This window comes from Mercenaria mercenaria, chromosome 3 (genome assembly GCF_021730395.1).
Source record: "Mercenaria mercenaria strain notata chromosome 3, MADL_Memer_1, whole genome shotgun sequence".
Classification (NCBI taxonomy): domain Eukaryota; kingdom Metazoa; phylum Mollusca; class Bivalvia; order Venerida; family Veneridae; genus Mercenaria; species Mercenaria mercenaria.
Window position 1 is genome coordinate 18,410,949 of NC_069363.1, and position 8,320 is coordinate 18,419,268.

The following is an 8,320-nucleotide window of genomic DNA, read 5'->3' on the forward strand; positions in this document are numbered from 1 at the left end:
GATATTTGTTATTTTCTAGTTTACGTATACCGTTTTTATTTTGCTGTTTCAGGTGGTTATGGTGGCGGCGGAAGTTTTGGTTTCGGTGGCGGTGGGGGACAGGGATTCGGTGGCCTTTTTGAAATGATCATTTTCTGTAAGTACATGCCATATTGATTAAGTCTAATTTAAGAAAATGATATATTGCGTATAATGTCAATACAATTAGATTTTCATCACATTAGTCCAGTTCATTGAATTTTAAAATCATTTACAATACTGGTGTTAAAGAAGATTATTGTAACAAAATTCAAGTTTCAAGTTTTTTGAATAAGCTGGGCCTCATAGAGGCATCAGTCACATAAAACAATAATACAGTACAGACAAAAAAGAAAACATGTGAAATGATATGTTGACATATCCATAAAATCCACAGAATAAAAATTAATCAAATGATATTTGTCATAGTCAAGAATGTAATAAGACTACATACCATACATACAGTGTAATCCAACTAATTAAATGACATCATAATTTTTTTGCAGAATATTGCGAGTTTTAACAATGTACTTTTATCTGTGCTATTCATTAACATAGAAAATTTAACAGAATTAGGACGTAAAGCATGTTCTCTAGCAATATACTTTCTTTTATCATCACTAAAGAACTGACAGTTAAATAAACAATGAAATTCGTCACCAAATGAGTTTGAAGTACACAAGTTACATACCCTTAGTTCTCTTGGTATATTATAAAATCTACCTGTTTCAACTGGTAATTTGTGATTCATACATCTAAAACGAAAAAGTATTTTTGCCAAATGTGTAGGTAATATATCCAAATAATTTTCAAACCTAAATTCATTCTTGTAAATTCTATAATTTAGACATTTGCTAGATTCTGTTACATCACTATACCAGTTTTGAATGAATTGATCTTTACATCTATTTTTAACAATATTTTTAAACAAGGAAGGTGAGGTGGCAACATTGCTAATCCAATAGTTTGATAAACCCAATGAATCTAATAACTTATGAACATTGCTAATCCAAGGAAGCTTAACCATATCATTACTATATAGGGTGTATGAGGTATCATATAATATACGACATATTTTTTCATGTTTGCTATTTAAAATCTTATTCCAAAAACACAATATTCTACTCTTAATATGAACAGATAAAGGTAATACCCCCAGATCCCCATAAAACATACAATTTGGAGTGCTCTGTTTTAAGTCCAAAATAAGTTTATAAAATTTTAGCTGAAATTTGTCTATAACATCAACATTCTCTATCCCCCATACTTCACTACCATATAACAATATAGGTGCTATCATACTGTCAAACAAATGTATTTGCATACTAACAGGTAAATCCAATTTTCTAGCTTTAACTATAACAGAAAACATAGCTTTTCTTGCTTGTTCCAGTAAATGATTAAGGAGTTTGAATAAAACAATATTTATTTTCAATTACACGTATTTTAAGAAGTGTGCATAATTTAATTTACAGAGTATTAAGATGTGCATATGCAGCTAATAGAACTACACATATGAATATCTATATACGACACGTTGATACTATTGGTCATATTGTTTAATCTCGCCATTACTTAATTGATCAAATGGAAAATGATTGTTCAGTAACTATTTTGAGTGAAGTTCAAAAACCAGGATTTACGTTTCTAAAACGTATATAATACTGTAAACCTAGATATGGTATCGCGCTAATTAAAGTAGCGACTTTCGCGGTCAGTGTGTTTCTGCGAAATTTTATAGTCGCGAAACAACCAGCTGTCGTGAAAACGCGAAAGTTTGTATTTTTCATTGGTTGTCAGCTGCAAAGCTTCTCCCCGGTATATTTAGTAGTTTACAGTGGCCTATGAATTGTGAAACGTGAAATTTGCTAACGATCATCAAGCATGGTCAATTGAAAATGCGTTGAGGATAAGTGTCAAATAATCTGCCCAGTTTGTGAACAGTATTACCTTACGTGCTTAAGTTACCCGTAATGTTGCCTGCGATTATTACGTTCTTAAACTAGTATAAAGTTACCGCGTCTGATGTATTCCGCGAAGCTTAGTAGCCGCTAAATTGCCTGCGTCATAAAAACGCGCAATATAGTTTTCGCGAACGTTTCTAGGGTTACAGTATGTTCCAGGATTTTTAAACCTGTTTAGTGACATACTTCTCCTTTTTAATCTAACAAACATCTTTCTGAAACATATACACTAATAGTACCGAGTACATATAATATATAACATAATGATTTATTTCAGTGTTTGTATTCATCCTGATCATCAATGTCTTGTTTGGTAGCCTTGGTGGTACTGGTAGTGGAATCAGGGGCTGAAACAATTACAATTATGAAATACTACATCGCTTGGTAATATCTATTCGGTAAATACAGTTTATGTTTGTACATCTATGTTGTTACTAAAAGTACATACGATTGGTAACAAAGGTGGCAAGGCAGCGGATAAGGGGGTATTTAAAACCTAAGACACTGGTCATGTTGATGCAGAGACTTTACTGAGTGGGCTAACGCTGAAAGCTTTCGGCGATTCCTTTCTGTCGCCCGAATTTTCATTAAATGGACCGAGCACAGTGCAGTGATGCGGTCTATTCTCTGTAGGACATTTATATGCTTCATTGTGTCTGAAAGGTCGGATGGACCGTAATTAAGGTATTTCTGCACGTTCAGATCGAACTTTTTTCTACAATGTAGAATTTGATTAAACTATGATTTTTCAAAACTTCAGAATTTACTCAGAAAATTCAGCAAATAAAACAGATAGGATCGTGTGCTTGATTTTTTGCTAGACTGATTTGAAAATTTGGATCTCACGCATTTTTTCATGATGGTAGTCTATGGGAAAATCATAACTTTCATAACATTTTCGAGAATAGATTTTTTTCTACAATGTAGATTTTAATGAAACTTGTTAATAAACTTATGGCCTATAATGTTTTGTTTGTTTGTTTGTTTTGGGTTTAACGCCGTTTTACAACAGTATTTCAGTCATGTAACGGCGGGCACTTAACCTAACCAGTGTCCCTGGATTCTGTACCAGTACAAACCTGTTCTCAGCAAGTAACTGCCAACTTCCCCACATGAATCAGAGGTGGAGGACTAATGATTTCAGACACAATGTCGTTTATCAAATAGTCACGGAGAACATACGCCCAGCCCGAGGATCGAACTCACGACCCCGCGATCCGTAGACCAACGCTCTTACCTACTGAGCTAAGCGGGCGGGCGGCCTATAATGTAGTGAAATAAAATGTATAGACCCGTTTGCTTATTTTTGAGATATTTGACCATGTTTAAAGTGAACCGCACATTTCACTCAAATTTTAAGGCATTATTTTGAATTATTTAACGTGTCAAATGTTTTAATATCATATTTTAACTTAAGAAAGATAGAAATAGTGCCATTGTAATAAAACTCACAGGTTCATAAAAAGATTTTCATTTCCGTACGCCGAATCCAGGCTTTATTCTACGTTTTCCGGATAAATGACGTTACGCCATCAATTCCGGTTTAACAAACGTGCAGAAGTACCTTAAACTTAAACACTGACTGACAGTGCAGTGATGTAATTCCATTGGAATGTCTCAAACATCAGAGAGTTTACCGCATTGATGAAATTTAATTATGTCAGTTTCATTTTATATGACCAGAAAACGATATGTTTTGTCGAATTTATTCTCCGCACCCACAGGCGCGGAGTATTTGTGATGGCCTTTTGTCAATGCAATGTATTTCGTAAATGACGATTTTTTCGTTTTGATTTGCAAAATTACAAGTTTTTATTTTTAATGTCTGGCCTGACCCATTATAATGGCATCAACTAACAAACACAAAGGAGAAAAATAAGTTTCATAAGATAGGAAAGAAATCAAAGAGATGAAAAAAAAAGCAATTTTTGTCGGACATCACTTGGAAAATTCCTTTCCTTTTCAGTTTGATGACTGAAAGAAATACTAGTATTTTTTATCCATAAGGGTATTCAATAGTAAAGAGATTTGCTATATGTGCGATATAAAATTAGCAATCTTCTGAAAGCTGTACCAGATAAACAGGCCCATTGTAAGAAATGATTACTAGCCTTATGTTTTTTAAATGCCAAACCACCAAGAACAGTAGGGGTCATGCATCTTCTAAGAGAGACGTTTTGTCTGACAGGTCAGCACTATGGAATATCTTCAGTCACTTGAAGAAGATCCTTACGTCCTTGGTAATTTACGTACGTTTTCTTTAAAAGTCGTTTTTAGAGTTTCTTATCGTCATCCCAGGTGTATTTTATAAACACTGATTATTCTAAACTTTTTAATGCTTTTATAGTTTTACATTTAAAAACTGAATTTATAACTTTCAAAAACACACGAATAAAATATCGAATCCTGACATGTATTTTAAGTATTTTTCATATAATTTTGTTTACTTTACTAAGGACGTTGTTTACATCCTTAATCTTACTTTTGTATGGCATTATAGTTCAAGGTTAAATTATACCAACTGGATCAAACAAAGATTTATTATGTACGCATCGATTGTATGTTTATTCCTAAAGAAATCGGTCGGGAAAAAATGACGAATCTGTTCAGTTGAAACAACGGATATTGGTAGAACATGTTGAACATTTAATATTGTCTGTTCCATCTTCAGTAATAAAAAAGTTGGCTATTTCAATCAAAATACTTGCAAAGCTTGCAAAGATGCAACCACTCTTGGCGAAAACCGGCAAAAATCTTACCAGAAACTTAGTGAATTTCGGACAGTACATATTCGGATAAGTCAATACACAGTGTCCTTTTGTACATAACTTGTGTATATCTTGAAAAAAATATCTTTTAAAATATATTTTGGCGGGGAATATAAATTCACTGAGTTAGCATATTATTTTTTCCTTGCTAAGAAACATAAGAACAGGTTAAAATATAAGTTATTTTAACATCGTTCAGTACAATACTGTAAATATATATCGGCATGTCAAATATGTCTTTCCAACTTAGTACTTTGTCCAAAATTTATCAGAGTAAAGTTTAATAACCTAATGAACTTCATTAATCTAAGCTATCATTGCCCCCTTACACCTAATGTGAGTTTTTTACTACATCAGTCAATAGCCGATTCTCAGTTCCATCAGACCTTTGACTTTAAAAAAAAAAAGATATAGATATATATCTTCTTAGTACTGAAATCTTAAGAAAATATGTTTCTTTACCAAAAACTCGTTACCTTAGACATCTTTCACTCGTTTTGATTAACATATTACACTAGTAGATCATATCTCAGACAGTTTACATCCGTTATTTTAGACATATTAGACTCGTTATCGAAGGCATCATAGAGGCATTATCGTAAACATCTTACCTTCGTTATCGTAGACATAGAAACTCGTTATTATACATCTTACACCCGTTATCTTAGTCATCTGACACGCATTATAGTTTAAACTTATTTCTAGTATTGTAGAAGTGTATCACAAACAGTGTAGAATTATGTATCCAATGGTAAAATGTAAATGAATGTTTCTGTAAAGTTTCAAATGGATTTCGTTTAAATTTGCTTCAGCAAATATGTTGTGTAATGTATACGAGAAATGACAGCAAGGCGGCTAGGAAGTATGCCATACTTTAACTAAAAGTTATATTAGAATTGTTTTTCGTCTTATTATGTCCTGATAAGGCATGAACTGGAAATCAGAATATTAACTTTACTGGTTGCAACATACTTAGAAAAAATAATAATGATAAAGGCAATAATATCAATAGTAATTATTAGCATTACATATTTCGATGGTGGATCATAGGCGGACTGGTTAAGGTCGCAGGATTAGAATCACCTTACACTTTCCGCTCTTTATCCGTTTTACCAATTGGAGTGTAGCATTCTTCCATGTGAAGAAGCCATTCAGTTGGTTTGCGAAAGGTCGATGTTCTCTCCCACGTACTCACTCATACTAAAAATAATGCCCAGTGGGACACCTTAGGTCAAAAGCTTGAAAGAAGCTATACGACCAAATAAATTGTGTTGATGTGACTTGAAACACACAAAAAGAAACAAACAATCAAACATAGTCTGTTACTGTAGCAAAAGGTAATAGCCGTTTATGATTTGAAACGTTTTTATTATCAAAAACGTGATGTTCGGCATTTTGATTTTTTTTTATTCCAGCATACAGTACATTGTAGCAGAACCCAGGGAAAACAAATACGAACGGATACCGACTAACGAGATTGCCACAACAGCAGGATTACTTGCAGTTTTTTAATGACTGTTTGTACCTTAATGTTGTCGTTTTTTAATTCTTATTAAATTTTAACCTTCAGCAGCAAAATAGAGTGTGTTCTTGTATCTGCACTATCACCACTGACCGGTTTATCGATGTATGTAATGAATTACACAGATTAAACATTACTAAAAGATGAAAAACCCTCTATTCACAGTGATTTTAATTATCCATTGTCAATAATTTTGCGGAAACATTTTCCCGGAATATTCATGATTTACACCTGATACGATTTTGGTGTAATGCTGTGCGGAATGCAGAGCAAGACGATGTTCTTTTTAAGATACATTTGCCTTAAACTAGTACTTTTGCTTCCTTTTCCTGTCAACAACAATAAAATAACTGCACTGTTCCTAATACAGTTTAAGTAAGTTTCTAAAAATATTGACATCCTTAAGATATGGTAAACTTAATGTCATTCAGCGTAACGAAATCATCATCGTTCACAGAAAAATGTACGTGAACGCAATTCAAGAAATTCGTAACAATAAAAACTTTCTAGTTTTAGTGTTTACTTCATCATTTCTGCATCATGCAGAATAGAGAAACTGATAAATATGATGCAATGGTACTGTTATTCACAAGAAATTTCAAGGAGTTTAAAGGACTTAAGGTGATATGTGCCACCTATTATTTTTCAAAGGACTGTTATGAAATTTTCACAGAAAAAGGTTGACGATATTTCTGACAGACTGGTATTTTTTAAGGTCTCTATTTTTCTCGATTTCACTGCTGTATATCTTCAAACATGACCACTAACGTTGTATTTTAGCAGAGCGCACATTTAAATGACGTACTTGATAGGTTTTTTGAGCAGCGTTTTTATATGAAAATAAAACACAACAAAAAGCTTTATTTTCGAATTTGCCTTAAAATTATCTCTCCAGTGATATATAATTTGTCAAGTTTACATCGACGTCACATCGGATGCAAACGTTTAATGAACGCAAAACACGAAAAACTTACGTCGAGTTTCACACGAAATTTCGCGTAAAGACCCCTGTATTTAAAAGATTTGCCAGATAGAATTTTGAATAAATTTGAACAAGCGTGCAAAATTTCAATCGCTATCGATTCCTTAAAAGAAAAATTGGGGTGGGGGAGGGGGTATCACCGTTTTAGGTCTCGCTCTATTTTCCGTGGCGCTTTCCCTACCCCAAGTAAAATTAACGAACTGTTTACTCTTTTCTCGTAAATTCAAATTTAGTGTTTGAATTGTTGGATATGATACAATTATTGCCTTTTGATGAGGTCGATATGTGAATTTATCAGGTCGATAAATCCACATATCGACTGAACTTAAAAGGTAACAATTGTTTTATTATTAAATCTAGCCTATTCATCATTATAAACATTAAATACAAGTATCTGCAGCCTTTGGTCATTTTTTTCGTGGAAAATTGTGTACGACGTCGCATTGTTTTGACGTCAAACCGTGATGACGTTACAGCTGGAGGTCAATATGTGATTTTGGCTCCGCCTTCGAGTCAATACGACTTTTTATCATTGATCATGTGACTACATCTAGACCAATGGAAAGGACTATAAATATAGATTTAATTATGAAATGAAATAATATCACAGTAATAATAAATGAAGATGATATTTCTTGAATTATTTCAAAAGATGAATGATTTTAATAGAATGTTCTTGAATACATGACAAACAAATACAAACAGGCGTCTCTGCAAGCTGTATCAACAGTTCTTTTAGAACTGAGTAAAGCATTTTATGTGTTTTTCGAAAAACTTAATACCAGTTTCGCTTATTTTACTTATTCTCCGTGTCAAGTACATAAAACTTAATGGAACAGCAGGTCATGCATACCAAACTACAATACTAAAATAATGGTAGTGAGTTCAATATTAGGTCGTATAGACGTCGGACCCCGACGTCGGATTAACGTTGGATTTTGGTTGGATTTGCAAACCGTTTAGACGTCGGATCCCGACGTTGGCTAGACGTCGCAGTCTGACCATTTTCCAACCTAGATCTAACCACTTTTCAATCAAAATTTAACCAAATTTTCGACGTAATTTG